This window comes from Ovis aries, chromosome X, assembly GCF_016772045.2.
Source record: "Ovis aries strain OAR_USU_Benz2616 breed Rambouillet chromosome X, ARS-UI_Ramb_v3.0, whole genome shotgun sequence".
In the NCBI taxonomy this organism is placed as follows: domain Eukaryota; kingdom Metazoa; phylum Chordata; class Mammalia; order Artiodactyla; family Bovidae; genus Ovis; species Ovis aries.
In genome coordinates this window covers 20,045,757-20,060,907 of record NC_056080.1, presented here as the reverse complement: position 1 = coordinate 20,060,907, position 15,151 = coordinate 20,045,757, and the positions used below count along the sequence as shown (strand labels likewise).

General features: G+C 44.4%; 1 protein-coding gene across 1 annotated transcript in view; it reads left to right on the top strand.

The window, feature by feature from the left end:
- The window catches only part of SMPX (small muscle protein X-linked), a 49,863-nt gene extending 35,780 nt beyond the window's left edge, over positions 1 to 14,083 (top strand). Inside the window, exon 5 of the mRNA XM_004021960.6 lies at positions 13,658 to 14,083. The gene's annotated coding sequence lies outside the window, so the exon portion shown is untranslated. The remainder of the gene's footprint in view (positions 1 to 13,657) is intronic.
- The last annotated feature ends 1,068 nt before the right edge of the window (positions 14,084 to 15,151 follow it).

The following is a 15,151-nucleotide window of genomic DNA, read 5'->3' as shown; positions in this document are numbered from 1 at the left end:
ATTCTATACAACATTCACTGCTGGTTATCTGTCAGGGGACAGACAGCCTGGGAGTCATTCTGAGCCAAATCCAATCCAATTAAGGGCCAATTATAGAGCTGCTTCCATTGCCAGGACTAGGCTCCACCACCAACTGAGCTGGTCTTAGAGCCCCTGGTTGGCAGGGAATCCCAGTGCATGGGAAGAGCACATGGCCTGGATAAGACAAAACAGCTGATAATGCCCAGAGAACAAAACAGATGGCATATGAAGCTGCATCAGAATGACCCCTGAACCACCTCACCATCTCACTGCAACTCCTTCATAACTAGCTGCAGACTCTGTTTTCTCCTGGGTGGTACCCTTCCTCACTAGGTGATGAAATCATAAAATGCCAAGAGGCGATGGGCAAGGCTTCAGTCCTGTACTCAGGGGCAACCTGCTGCAATCGTGCAGTCTTGGCCACAGTGCTAATTAGAAATACGGTGCCTGGATACCCACATCACTGCGGACAACCTCACTGAACATGCAGGAGTTCAAATGCCAAGAAACTTGAGTTAGACATTTGTGTTAGGTAAAAATAAAACTCAATTAAAAATCAAAACAACTGCGAATTTTGGTTGGCACCTCCAACCGACTGAGACCATTTCAGGCCCACATTCCAGCATCCACTAGTGTAGTTGTTTCTCCAGGCTGACGTTGTGTGTCTGATCTGCCAATCTGAGAAGCAAGCTCGTCCCTATATTTAACTGAGATCTTGAGGAGAGTGGGGACAAGGCAGCACCAAGGACAGCATCCTGTGGGCTATGGCAACAGAAACTCTTCAAACCGGCCTAGAGCAGCGGTTCTCAAACTTTCTCAAACAGCAGCACCATCTGGAGGGCTTCCTGAAACTTAGAATGCTGGGCTCTACCTCCAGACTTTCTGATTCTATAGGTCTGGGGTGGGCCCGAGAATTTGTATTTCTAACACGTTCCCATGGGCTGCTGCTGCTGGTGGTCTGGGGGCCACACTTTGAGAACCACTGACCTAGAGCCCTCAGTCTAGATTGTTTAGGTCTGGACATTCCAAATCCCCTAACTATTCCATTATTTGGCCCACAGTTTTATAGCTAGTATCCAAAGGTATAGAAAGCAACTTGGCCACATTTCCTTGCTGAAATTCAGACAACATGATGCTTTGATGAAGCAACAGTCAGTAGTCCTTACAATAGTGCTTCCAAGGGTCAGGCACTGTCCCAAGTACTCTACCTCGTAATTCTTAAATGAGTTACTATACATAAGAGCTGCATTTTACAGGTGAGAAAACTGAGGCACAGAGAAGCTACATAACTTGCCCAAGGTGGCACAGCATGTGCTGTGTAAAGTACGAGAGATAATCATAATATAATGCATGAAGAATTCTGCCAGTGGCATCAACTTACCTACCAGTCACTTAATCTCACTGTTACAATATTCATTTCTGTAACTGTTAAGTTCTAACCTTGCTACAGTCCAAGGGTTGGCAAACCAGGGTGCAGGGAACAAATAAAGCCCATTATCTGATTTTCAATTTAAACTTTTAATTTTGAGATAATTTTAGACTTGCATGCAGTTGTAACAAATAGTATAGAGATCTCTGGATGCGGTGATTGGCAAGAAATAAGAGGAGTCACTTTTCCAATCTCTATAGAAATATTTCTAAGTAAGGTTTTGCCAAATTTCAAGTATATGCAGAGACCAAAAAGCCAGGTATGATCGTCTTCATTCAAGCATACTGTTATGGATGTCCAGGCAGTGGGAATAAAACACAGAAGATGTTCTAAATTTGAACATCTTTCAAGTCCAATAAAAAACAGGCCCAGAATCCCAGCTACCTGGCTGATTGATGGGCAGTTGTATAGCTTTTCTCAAATATTATGACATAAGAACTGAAGCCAGTCTCTGAACAACTGACTTATTTTTATTCTAGTTCCTTTAGTTTTGGGGTCAGGCAGCAGCAAGTTTCTGGGTACGGTTAGACCATCCTCAGTGCTGACTTCATACTAGGATCACCTGGACTTGCCTAAGCCCCTCCCCAAACAATAAGGGAGAGGTATGCTTCACAAGACCCCCAGGTGAGTCCAACGTGCAACTTGCGTCAGAAGGACTGGGTTAGAGAATGTTTCTCAGATCCTCCATGGACAAACCAAACTGAAATATTTCTTGTTTGGAAAAGTATTTTTTTCGTTCAATGTGAAGATGGTTGCAATGAAAGTCTCTTAAATGTGAAAAACAGCCACACATTCTTTGAAAGCCATGCAGCATCTATATCCATTTATTCAGAGGGTGATCCGTGGTGAGCCACACCTCTGTTTGGGATAGGACATGGGGAAGAGACACTGAAGTATCCAGACTACCACATGAGTTCAGAACAATAGCCATGTTGGGTTTAGAAGGGGTTGAAGATACGGTGGTTCCCACCAGTGAGGGTGCTATATGCCTTGTTAGTGCTGGGTGTCTATTCCAAGATACACAGAGTCATATCCTCACAGGTAAGGGCGCCATCAATGTCTCTCAGTCTAACCAAGGTCCAGGCCAGTGCAAAGGGCCTGCTTTCCAGATATGTCCCACGCCCTGGAGAGTCACTTGAGTTTAACCATTTACTCAGCAACTTGGAACCCCTCTCCCAATTCATCTCAGACTGAAAACTGCTAGGGGTGCTGTTTCCTCCAGTTGCACCCTTTGGAATGACTCATTAAGAGCAGAGCCCAAGTAAGTCCCCATTCCACTGAAGTTTGCTTTAACAAGTTCAGCGTCTAGATGTAAACACAATGTAAGTGGGGTATATTTTTTGTATGATATGCTAAGGACTAATTGCTGCTTGCTGAACTATGGCACTGTAAGCTTTGGTTCAAGGCCAGCTGGCTGTGTTGGCCCGCTTCCACAAAGGGAAATCCTTGAGTTCTTAGGATGGCAAGTCTCTAGAGACTGGCTCCTCACCTTTTTAGAAATGCCCAAAGCAATATGGTCTTATCCTGCAGCTAGGATCTGGTTTTTGAGATAAACAAAATGTCAACTTTGAGACTCCCATTAATAACCACTACTCACTGACATATAAAATATAAGAGCTGGACTTGGCCCAAGGCAACTATATTAGTTATATATTGCTGTATAACATGGAGAAGGAAATGGCAACCCACTCCAGTATTCTTGCCTAGAGAATCCTGTGGATGGAGGAGCCTGGTGGGCTGCTGTCCTTAGGGTCGCAAAGAGTCGGACACGACTGAAGAGACTTAGCATGCATGCATGCATTGGAGAAGGAAATGGCAACCCACTCCAGTATTCTTGCCTGGAGAATCCCAGGGACAGAGAAGCCTGGTGGGCTGCCATCTATGGGGTTGCACAGAGTTGGACACGACTGAAGTGACTTAGCAACAGCAGCAGCAGCAGCAGCAGCAGCAGCAGCAGCAGCAGCTGTATAACAAATTACCCCAAACCCAGCAGCTTAAAGCAATAATACTATCTCAGAGTTTCTGTGGGTCAGGAGTTCACAAGTGGCTGAGCTGTGTGGTTCTGGCATCCCTGATGATGTTGCAGTCAAGATATTGGTTGGGACTGTAGTCATCTAAACCTTTGACTAAGATTAGAAGATCCTCTTTTAAGATGGTGTACTTCACCACTGGCTGATTGATGATGACAGTTATCAAGAGGTCTTGGTACACTGGGCTGCTTGAGTGCCTTCACAACATGGCAGCTGGCTTCCCTCAGACCCAGTGATCCAAAAGAGAGCAAGGTGGAAGCTGCAGTGATTTTTAAGACCCAGTCTTGGAAATCACACCCTGTCGTTTCTGTAATATGCTACTCATTACACAAGTCAGCCCTACTCAGTGTTGGGCAAGGGTATATGAATACCAGGTGGCAAGACTCACTGGGGGTCACCTGGGAGATTGCCTATCCCAGCAACCTAACTCCTACCCCTCTTTTCTTTTTTTTTTTTCACATTTGACAGAACTGAGGTCTGGAGAAGTGAGTTTTTGCCCAGCGTCACATAGCTTTAACATCTCAGTGTTTGCTTTTCTTTCAACCCTACTGATCCCCATCATTCACAATTTCTTATATTTATTTAAAACACCAAATGTTGTTTATCTTTGGGGAGATTAGAAAGATTACTTCCAAATGTGAAGCCAGTTTCCCTGATGTTTTTAACAGCAGACACTTTCATAAACCAGACAACATACAAGCAAAGCACAAACTCTGAGCACTAGGGAAAGGTCATTAGGCAGGAGGCACTCCAAATGGAGGGAGGAGAAAGCAGAAACTCTTAGGGAGGGCAAATTCAGAAGTAAGCTAAAAAGTCAAGGTTGAAGGGATAAATCAGCTTGTGTACTGCTCCCTCTCCTTGGTTTGTTCTCATATTGTGATCGTGTTCCTATTCTCTTTCGATTTGGGAGGATGAAGACAAAAACAGGACAAAAGCAGAGAGTAACAGCAGAAATCAGACCGATGGAAGCGTGATCCTCCTTAGGAGTTACTGTCTCATTAATCCAAGATGAAAGGCAGTGATCAACCAGAGAAGACTCCCTAGAAGAAACACAAAATTTTTCTTCTGTAAAAATTAGTTTCTGAAAACATACACACACACACACACACACACACACACACACACACACACACACACTTTTAAGCACAAAACTCAGAACTGTGATAAATACTATCAGCTCCTTTGTTTTCAGGATCCTCTTTGAAACAGCCATCTTCTAAAAAGGACAGCAACCAGAAAGAAACTGCTTCTATAATCTCTCTCCCTTTTTGAACAGTTAAAAAACAACAAGGCCTGTCATCTCTGATCAACATAACTAGTCAGGAAACAGGACGACTTTCTCTCTGCCTGACCTGTTTTGTCTAATGGGGTCCACTCTTTCACCCTCTGACAAGCCACCTTTTCTTCTGTGGTGGCTTGTCATTTATAGCAGGGCTGTATTAATGGTTAAATCATTAGGAACAGGTCCGTTTCCCTCCCAAGGCTTATTTCCTGTTCAATAAATTAAGCCATGAGATCGGAAGACTGTCCGTTTTTGCTTTATTGAAGCTCAGATTCTTCCTAGCCCGCAAACTACTGGGGATTGACAGGTGGGAGCCTGCCGGCAGTCTGGTCATTTGTGATTTGTCTCATATTTTGTTCTCTGAGTAAAGTGGGAGGCCCTTGGGAACCTTCCTAAGCCCCTGCTGGAGTCTGAGACTGGAGCGGAGATGCTTCAGTGGGTAGCCCCTGGGCCTTCGCTGGGCCACCTTTCTAAATCCTCAGGCAAGAGTCCTTGGGCAAGTGCCGTGAGTTTCTTAGATGTCTGACCCTTGTTGTTACCTTGAAAGGTTTGCGAACTCCATTTACCCACCATGCTTGTTGCTGCCATGCACGTGACCTCTCTGAGCAATCAGAGCATTAGTGGCCCACAGCTCTCAGAGTGACCTGTGCCTTTCATTCCCTAAAGCCTTTTCTCCCTGGTTTTTCATCACCAGAGCCCTGCAGCAAACAGCATTTTTTTAAAAAGTAAAAACACAAAAGTGATAAACAGGCCATCCTGACAAACAGCCCTTAGTGGCTCCTCACCGCTCCCAGGGCCTGCACGAACTGACTCAGGCTCACCAGGTTCTCCCAACAGGCATTTCTGCCCCCCCTCCCAAGGGCATCCCTTGCTCCAAGCCAGCTCATGGAGGTGCCATGCTGAGTCTAGGCTTTTATATGTGCTCAGAGTATTATTTTCCAATTTCTCTCTCTTTCCCTTCGCATGAGCAGGCTAACTCTTACCCATCACTCAGGTCTCAGTTTAAATACGATTTGGGAAAAGCCTTTCCATTTTTGGGAAAAGCCTTTCCATAGCCCCTTAAACTGATAAAGCATCCACAGTTTTCTGTGTTGGTCCTGTCATGGCTGCACCCGTCACCATGGAGGAATGGATCGCCATCACTTACGTTATTGTCTGATTTTCCCTCTGGATGATCAGTGCCACGAAGGGGTATAACCCACCCATTGGTGTGTCCACAGTGCCAACCTAATACATTTTCTGGCATATAATGTAACCAAAATGAAACCAGGCATCTGGTTTCCAACTCTAAGACCGTTTAAGTACGGTCTCCTCCAAAAGAAACGTCAATTGATCACAGAAAGTGGTCTCAAAAAGGAATGCAAACCTTCACCTAAGATTAACATTGTAAAGTGACCTAAAAATTCTTGACCCATTATTAGTCTATGATTCCTTCTCATTTATTCTTTCCTTAGAGTCCAGTTATCCACTGATTGCCCCGGTCCTTCTTTTTTCTGTAATTTCAACTCAGTTCACTGCTTCCAATACTCCTCTCCAACCATTTAGTCCCCCAGGGGCAAAATGCCATCCCTTTCGCTGAGAACTACTGCTTAAGACCTTTGATTTTCAAAGTGTGCTCCATGGACCAACAGCAACAGCATCCCCTGTGAGGTTGCTAGAAATGGACAGCCCTTGGCCCCCACCCCAGGTTTCCTGAGTCAGAATCTGCAGCTTAACAGGATACTCAAGTGCTTCCTCTGGACATTAAAGTCTGAGAAGTGCTTCTAGGCCAGCGGTTCTCAACCTTGGCTGCACATCAGAGGCCCAGGAGATCCCACCCCCAGAGATGCTGGTGTCATAGTTGTGGGGCAGCCTGGACCTTGGAATTTTTAATAACGCCCCAGGTGATTCCAATGTGCAGCCAAATTTGAGCTCCTGTTCTGGGGGATTTAAAGAAACTCACCCCTCCCCAACTTTGGGAGTGATTTACCAAAGCTTCTAAATAAGACCCCATATCTCCACGCTTTTCTTTTCATGAACATCCTTCTTTTTTTGACCTCTTGTCACTTTTAAGGTGATAAAATTAAGGACCTTTGATAATGGCTTCAAAAGGTAGGATTTGGCTATAACTTTAATGGTTGGAATGATTCACGGTGGGGGGAGGGAATGAAGGCATTAATTTAAGCTTGCTTGGAAAGCTTTTTAAAGAAGAGTCACCAAAACATCCCTCAAAGTCTTGCTAATTATTTTATTATTTATTATTAATTTTAAAAAAGTCTTGCTAATTAAAAAACAATTCTGTACTTGAAAAAGAAAACCCAAATAAATGGCAAACACTATCAAGAAAACTGTTTCCCATGAAACGTACAATTGTATAAAGAGCCCATGCAAATTGGGAAGCAAAATATTAATACCTTAATAGATAAATAAAGGAACTGAACTCACAATTCACAAAAGCAGATGCAGAATTAATAGAGAAGCCATGAGAAAATGAGAACCTCATTAGTAATTAAAGGGATATTCAATGAAAAAAGTTACTTGTAATATTCACAAAAAGTAATGGGAAAATGACCATGAAACAGGGGCTTGTTCATTCCCTCAACAGATAGTCTTCTGTAGAGCAAGTGCTATGCCAGCCTAGATGATGAGGGTGTGGGCCTCAGTAAATGAAGAAAAGTTCCAGCCATTGTGGATTATTATGTCCTCCAACCCAATTAGACCCTGATGGAAGCCATCCTAAAGAGAAAATGTGGCGAAAGTTTTGTTTACTTATGACAGCAAACTTCATTAAGAACCTAAGTGTCCAATAATAGGATTATGGTTAAGTCAGCTCTTGTATACCCACCTGATGGAATAGTACACATACTATCTGTGATGTGAAAGTGTCAGTCGCTCAGTCGTGTCAGACTCTTTGCGACCCCATGGACTGTAGCCTGCCAGGCTCCTCTGTCCATGGGATTCTCCAGGCAAGAATATTGGAGTGGGTTGCCATTCCCTTCTCCAGGGGATCTTCCCAACTCAGGGATCAAACCTGCGTTTCCTGCATTGCAGGCAGATTCTTTAGTGTCTAAGCCACAGGGAAGCCACCATCTGTGATACAATGAATGATAAATAAAAAAAGAATACAAACAGTAGAAAACTGGACAAATGATTCAGTAATCAAATTCTGAAATCCTACATGATCTCGTCTTCATACCCAATATACACAATATATATTTGTACATTTAAAGCTCCAAGGTGCCCTAACACTAAGAAAATGGTTTATCTGTGTTTGATCCAGTAATCTCAATTTTTCTGACCATGGAAAGTTTTTTTTCCCTTCCTTCCCTTTCTTTCAAAGGTGAAACTTGCTTTATTGTCTCTTGGAGCTAATATTTCTCAAACAAATGAACAAAACCTTAATGATAAACTAGCATATATGGTAGTATTTAAGAGCTATACAAAAATAAAAGCCATACATGGGTATATACATATGGAAAAAATTCATTAAGTTGTTCACTTAAGATTTGTGCATTTTACTCGATGAAAATATTAACAGAAAATAATAATTCAGAGAAGGCAAAAATATTTTCAAAAATGAAAATTAGGTATTCATTAGGACAAGTACTAGAATGTTAAGTCAAATTATTTTTACACCACAGGTACACTTATATATATCAGCTATTCATTTGTGGTGCCTCTAATACCATCAACATGTACAGACTGACTGTAGGGGCTAGGAGCTCCGGACAAGCATTTAATCTGGGACCAGCCATTAACTAGCTATGTGACCTTGGACAAGTGATTCAAGCCCTCTGGAGTTTAATTTCCTAATTTCTAAAATGAGGAGGGATAAGAAAACTCAAGTTTCATCCATCTTTGAAAATAGGTTTACTATTTTGGAAGATTGCAAAGCTTTATAGCTATATCTTTGCTTGATGGTGTACCAATATCCAGGTTTTTAAATTTAATACTCCGACTATGGACCACTCACTACGATCGTTACTATAAAAACAAACAAAACAAAGAAAATGTCAGTGAGCTCTAAGGGGATCTCCATGACAGTGTGCTTCCCAGGATGCTTTACTGGAGAGAGTGAGGGAGGCGTACATTCATTTCATATGTTCTATTAACTTTATGTCAAGAAATTGCTTTTCCATTTGGATGTCCCAGGACCTCTGCCTGCCAGAGACCATGCCAGACAGTTCAAAGAGGATATTGGGTATTTCTGATGAAAGTGCCATTGTCCCTAAGTCTCAAATGGTCAGGCCTAAACGACATAGAAGGTTTTGCCATCTTTGGAAACTTGAGAACCTCTTAAGACAGCAATCTATTCGACTTTTTCATCACTTTGTCTTCCTCTGTGCATTACTGATCCCTGCTTTACTTGGAAGTCTTGGGCCAGTGTTTTTCCAGTAAAATCTGTGGCCCCTTTAGAAACAGGGAGGTCTGTGCTCTGACACATGGAGACACTGACTGGTGGCCAGGAGCCACCAGTGGTAACTAGTCTTGGGTTATGCCCCTGATTCCACAGAGATCTCTACCAACAAGTTCAATATCATCTCAGCTGCCAGTTCCTGACTTGATATCGAAGCCAACAAACTCTCAGTACAATAGGATTAAAAAGAAAACACACAAACCTTTTTGAACTTATTTTTAATGAATTTGACCTGGACATGTAATTTGCCTTCTTAGCATCACTCAAATTCTTCACACCCAGCATGTAACACCGCTTGACTGGATTTTAGGTGTAGAATCATAACCCCCAAATCCCCAAATGTCCTGCTCTTTGTGTCTTTCTCATCCCCCCCCTTTTTTTTTTACTAGTAATTAGTAGAAACATTTCAGTTTTTACTTTAGCCACCAAAGGCTTCATGATGTACCAAAGCCAATTGGCGTGGCTATTTTGCAGTTTAAGGAAAAAGTTTTTACCTAGAGTTTTGTTTCTTTTACTTTATGAGTGGCTGGTGGAGATAAAGTTCTGGGTTTGGAGTGACCCTGGCGCAGTTTCACACAGTGTGCTTCCTTTGCCCCTGACCTTGGTGTGGAGCTGCACTAAGAGTTGTGTTTGTAGCTGGCACCGCTTCATCTCTGTGCGGTCATGATGGTCACGTGGGGCAACGCACATGACGTGCTTTGTAAACTCTAGAGGACTCCACCAATGCCCTCTAACAAACTCCAAAGCTCCAACCAGCGTGCTCTGGGAGCCTGGTCGGCCACTCCATACGGAACAGGATGGAACACGAGGCATGGCCTTTCTCTCGACGACATTTGAGTGTCGCTGTGTTTATGGCTCTATGATTTAGCACCACGCAGGAGGAAGTTATCATTGCACCGCCCCCAGGTGTCTGGGTAAAGGACCAAATGCAGAGTAGTGTTGAGTGGACTCCATTTCCTAAATGATGTATGTGGGGCCGTGGCAAGTATGAGTAACACAGCTATAAATGGGTCATGGCAAGGCGTAAACATCACATGCCCTCAGCCTGGACTTAGGCTGACACATGGGAGCTGTCTGGGGTATCACCCTGCCACAGCCGAGGTGTGCCTTTCTCAGTGTGAACCTTTTTTGCTTAGGGTAGAAAAGGGATGCCGGGTAGCTGGAGAGTGACATTTCCCACAGGGTGCCTTGCATTCCCCATTGTTCTCACCCATGTCCCTGACAGGAGAACGGGACACAGGAGAATAGCTGACAGCTGTCGTCTAGGCGGCAAAGCAGTGTGGCCCGGGATACCGCCCAACACCCTTGCATTCCAGCACCCCGACAAACAAGTGTGCTTTACAGGAGGGGCAATTTTAGCTCTGGATCCCTTCCCATTGTTCTCAATTTTAAATGTGAGCCCTGACCCAGGTCTCTGAATTCTTGGATTCTGGTCACATAAAGGCATTCTGAGAACACTCAGAGTCTCACCAGGCCAAGGATGGAGACACTGGTCCTCTGGGGGCCCTGCACTCCTGGAAGGACCGTTGTGACCTTGGCCATCAGCAGTGTCCTGTGTCCAGGGCCGCTGGGCCCTCTCAGATTCTACTGGGGCCAGGGAAGGAGAGCAGAAGCTGAGGGAGGGCAGGGTGGTCTGCAGAATAACTCCGGTGACTCTTCTGCTCCATCCGCTGCCTCCTGCCAGCTCCTTCTACAGGGAAGATCCGGGCTCACTTTGTAGATGAGATGAGGTGACTGTCAAGTCAGTGATTCCTGCATTCTCTTATGAAGCAGTTTGCTTTTCTTAAATCTCAGTGGCCACGGTGGTCTGGGCAAACTGCGTCAAGGTTTCCTTATGTTTCCAAAACTGTCTTAAAGTCAGAGATGTCCATAAGCTGAACCCAGTCATGAGGGGCATCTTAGGGTTTTTAAGACAACAGGTGCTGAAGGGTCGCTGCAAATGGCTCATCCTCTATTTCTCAGGATAGCTATAATTCTAGCCCCGTGAGACAGATGTGTGGGGGTCAAAGTCCATCTTAAGCCTGTCACAGAAATGGCTGCAGATGAGGCTTTATAGTCTGGACACTTGTTGGAGAGAAATGTCACCTCATAGAACAAGCTTCAGTGACAATTTGCTATGAATCATCACCCTTTCCATGCTGCTCAGAGAAGCTCAAGGGATGAATGCCTCGGTTTCAAGGGCAGCTTGTGATGGGCCTCTCCCTTGGCCAGAGAGACTGGCCATATGTCACCAAGCACAGTGGCTGCAGCAGCAACGTGGCTTGGGCACACACTGGCCCTGATGGAGCTGTGACTGGGGCCCAGGACAGATGTGCCAGCACAGTGGGGGCACAGTGCAGCCCATCGGCACTGCTGGCGTCCTGCCTCTGCGGCCCCTCGCCCACTCCTGTGGCCTCACAAGCATTCCAGTGCCGCTTCTTCTCCTGCTCCCAGCCCTCCAGCACGCCAACTTGCTGGTCCCTAGGCTTCTGCTTTGTGTCAGGTGCCAGGAAAGGCAGGGATGTGGAAAGACTTGTCCTTCAGAAGGTCACAGCCTACAGGACGGCTATGGCAGGAATGAGACGAGGGGAGAGAGAGGATGTATAGGCAGCTCATTGCAATGCAGCCTATGACGTGGAGAGCCATTCGGGAGTGGGGGGACTTCAGTTAAGAGTTATTAGCCACTTAACTTCAGTTAAGAGGGAGAGGCCTGAAGGCTTGAATCATGTTATGTGAGCAGTAAGTGGCAACAAACCCATGCAGGGTGTGCAAGGGAGACCCAGACTGGCATGGGGGACCCCAGGTGACCCTGGGAAGCTGATGGTCAACAAAGTGCATTTCAGCCAGGAAATCATGGACTGGGAAAGAGGAAGCATTTTGCTTTTTCCTGGTGAGTGACCTACACTGAAAACTGAGTTTATATGCAAAGGAAATAAACGCTATAATAAAAAATACAGGAGACAGTGGGAGTACCATTTTCAGTTCTGTAGTCAATGACGTGTTCCTACCTTCCCCTCCAGTTCAAGAACCATCCAAACCTTCCCTTTAAGGGAGTGAAAGGGGCCCAGAGCCAGGACATTGGAATTCAAATCCCAGCTTTTCTCTTTAACAGCTATGAAACTTTGAGCTACTCATTTGGCGCTTTGAACTTCTAGGTGTTTCATCCCAACAATGAGTATAATACAACCTGCATCACGGCCACACTACATAAATGTTAAAATGATGCCACGGGCTCTGCCATCTCTACAGAAATACACAGGAAAGCAAAGCTTTCTAAAAGACCTCTGCTGCAGAATTCACCTTGGGGTTCACTGGCCACAGCTGGGTGCCACAGCTGCCCCAAGCTATAAGAGAGACCGAGAAAGGGAGTATTTGGCCACCAGTCTTTGTAGCAGGGAAAAGCAAAGGAGAAGGGGATTGTGAATGGACACGGAGAGAGCCAAGCCATAGTGACTGCCACAGCAGGTGTAGTAGGGGCGGGGTGACTCTCCTACAGCCACTGGCAAAAACAAACAAACAAACAAACAGAATAAAACTATAAAGATTCTATTTCTTAGAAAAGATTCAGCCTATCCACATAAGTGAAACATGCAAGAAATGGCAGCAAAGAATAATGGAAAACAAAGGGGTGAATAATGTTCAACCATCCTGGCACTGCAAGTGCCTTTAAGAGAAAGGGCATTGTATCAGTTAGCTATGGCTGCATCACCAACCATCTCCGAATCTAATGGCTTAAACCAGAGGTCCCCCACCTTTCTGGCACCAAGGACCAGTTTCGTGGAAGAGAGTTTTTCCACAGATCAGGGGTGCGGGGAAGGTTTGGGGATGATTCACGTGCATTACATTGATTGTGCACTTTATTTCAATTATTACATCAGCTCCACCTCAGGCTCATCAGGCATTAAATCCTGGGGGTTGGGGACCCCTGGCCTAAAACAAAAGCATTTATTACTCTGGCTCATGTGTCTGTGGCTCAGCTGACCTAGGCTGGGTATCGGTGTGAGCTGAGGGCTGTGCTCATGTTGCCCATCCTTCACTGGGGACCAGCAGGGGGCCTGGGCACACCCTCCTGGTGGCAATGGCAGATGTGCAAGAGAGCAAATCAAAACATGTGATCCCTCTCAAGAAGTAGGCTCAGAACCAGCGCACTTCTGTGTCATTCTCTTGACTGAAGCAAGTCACGTGGCTAAGCTCAGGCATGAGGAATCCCATCCTCCTCATGATGATAGGAAACTAAAAAGTTACAGGACAATGAGGATGGATCTAATGTCGACTTTATACTCTAGAGCTTCAGAAGGAAGTCATCTTCATTTAGTTTGGAATCACTCAGATCCCTAGAGCCAGAACTGATGGTCACAGCTTCTATTCATAGTTCACTTTACCTTCATGGACTCAAGAGGTAAAGTTTTCAAGTGAAAATGAGGTTTTCAATTTTGACCTGTCCCTATCATATTGATTTACAAGCTGTCCCTAAAAATATCTCACGGGCATTAATAGGTCCTTTGCTTTTTCCTTTGCAGGCTTGATGTGAAGAATTGAGTAAGAGAATGGATTCAAACAAAAATGGCTCACTAAAAAGTTTTATATATTTGTATGAAGATTCTGTACCTCCTGAATGCCTAAGACTCTAGCAGAAATGTCCTGTTTGTACATTTATATCTCTTCCTTCTAGTCGGCTGCACTACTTACTTTATTTTCACGTTTGGCAACTTGCAGAGCAAATCAGCTCCAGAATTCACCACTTGGAGGGTGTGGTTTTGAGAAGGGATATGATTTTATGGAGAAGGATACAGTGATATGCATAACAATGATTTTGATGGAAAGTTCTCTAAGCTACTTCCCACACTATTTTGGTCAATATTTGGAATGTATTTGAGTTCTTCACCTTCTAAATTATGTCAATAAACTTTTTATGAGTTCAAATAAATATTTGAGTAAATGTAAAATGTGACTCTAGACTACATTAATTTTCCTGTGTTCAGATAGCTACATATTCCCCAACATGGAGAGAAACCAGATGTGAGCACCAATCAAATCCCACACCGCCTAAATGGGAGCTTCTTATTCTGAATTACTGGGTACCACAGGTAAAACTATGGCTGACTGATCATTGCAAAAGAAGTTAAATATTGCCTGAGGAACTGGGCATCGCTGACATTCCTGCTTCAAGGACAACTTTTATGGTGAGTGTATTTTACCTCCATAGAAGCTAAGAAATTCTCTTTGCCCAGATGGAGTAGGGTCCATTATAAGGCACAATAAAGTAAAGCTGAGAGATGAGAATGAAAGCGAGAGCCTGCTCATAACTTAGCTGTCCAAAGAAGATGAAATGAGTCTCCTGCTGCTAAGATGGAGTCTCTACGAAACAATCACAAACCAAGAAGAATCAGTCACGCCCTGCTAGCATCTGCTGAGCTTCTCAGCTATCCCTGTAACTTCACAGTACAAATGAGGACCACAGGGACCACGTCCTTGAGCTCACACTGTTTCAGAGATAAGTATGTCATCTACTCGGTATGCAGACACCCCAACACCATGACATTTTTCCTCGCTTCACTTCCTGCTCTTTAAAAAATGTTGGATGTCTTTTTAAACATTCCAACCGTAAATTGGTCCTTAGCTTTTCTGTCTCATCAAGATTGGTTTCCAAAAGCAGGACTGCCATTGCACCCATGTGACTGGCTGCAGATGAAGGCGGTGCATGATGAGTTTAGGTTTTCCTGAAGGGGCGCCCATCTATCTGGTTGTAGGTCCCAGATATCTCACTGGTCTGTGGCTTAGTCTGATGATCTAAATTTACTGTAGTCATACGGGGCGGGGAATATCAAGCAGAACAAAATACACCAGCTCATCATCTGCAGAACATTTCACACCTTCCTAATCAGGATAGTTGGGTAGAGTTACAAACTGTATCTCAGTTTTACCTTTGTTTATCAGTTAGTTCAGTTGCTCAGTCATGTCTGGCTTTTTGCAACCCCATGGGCTGCAGCACACTAGGCTTCCCTGTCCATCAC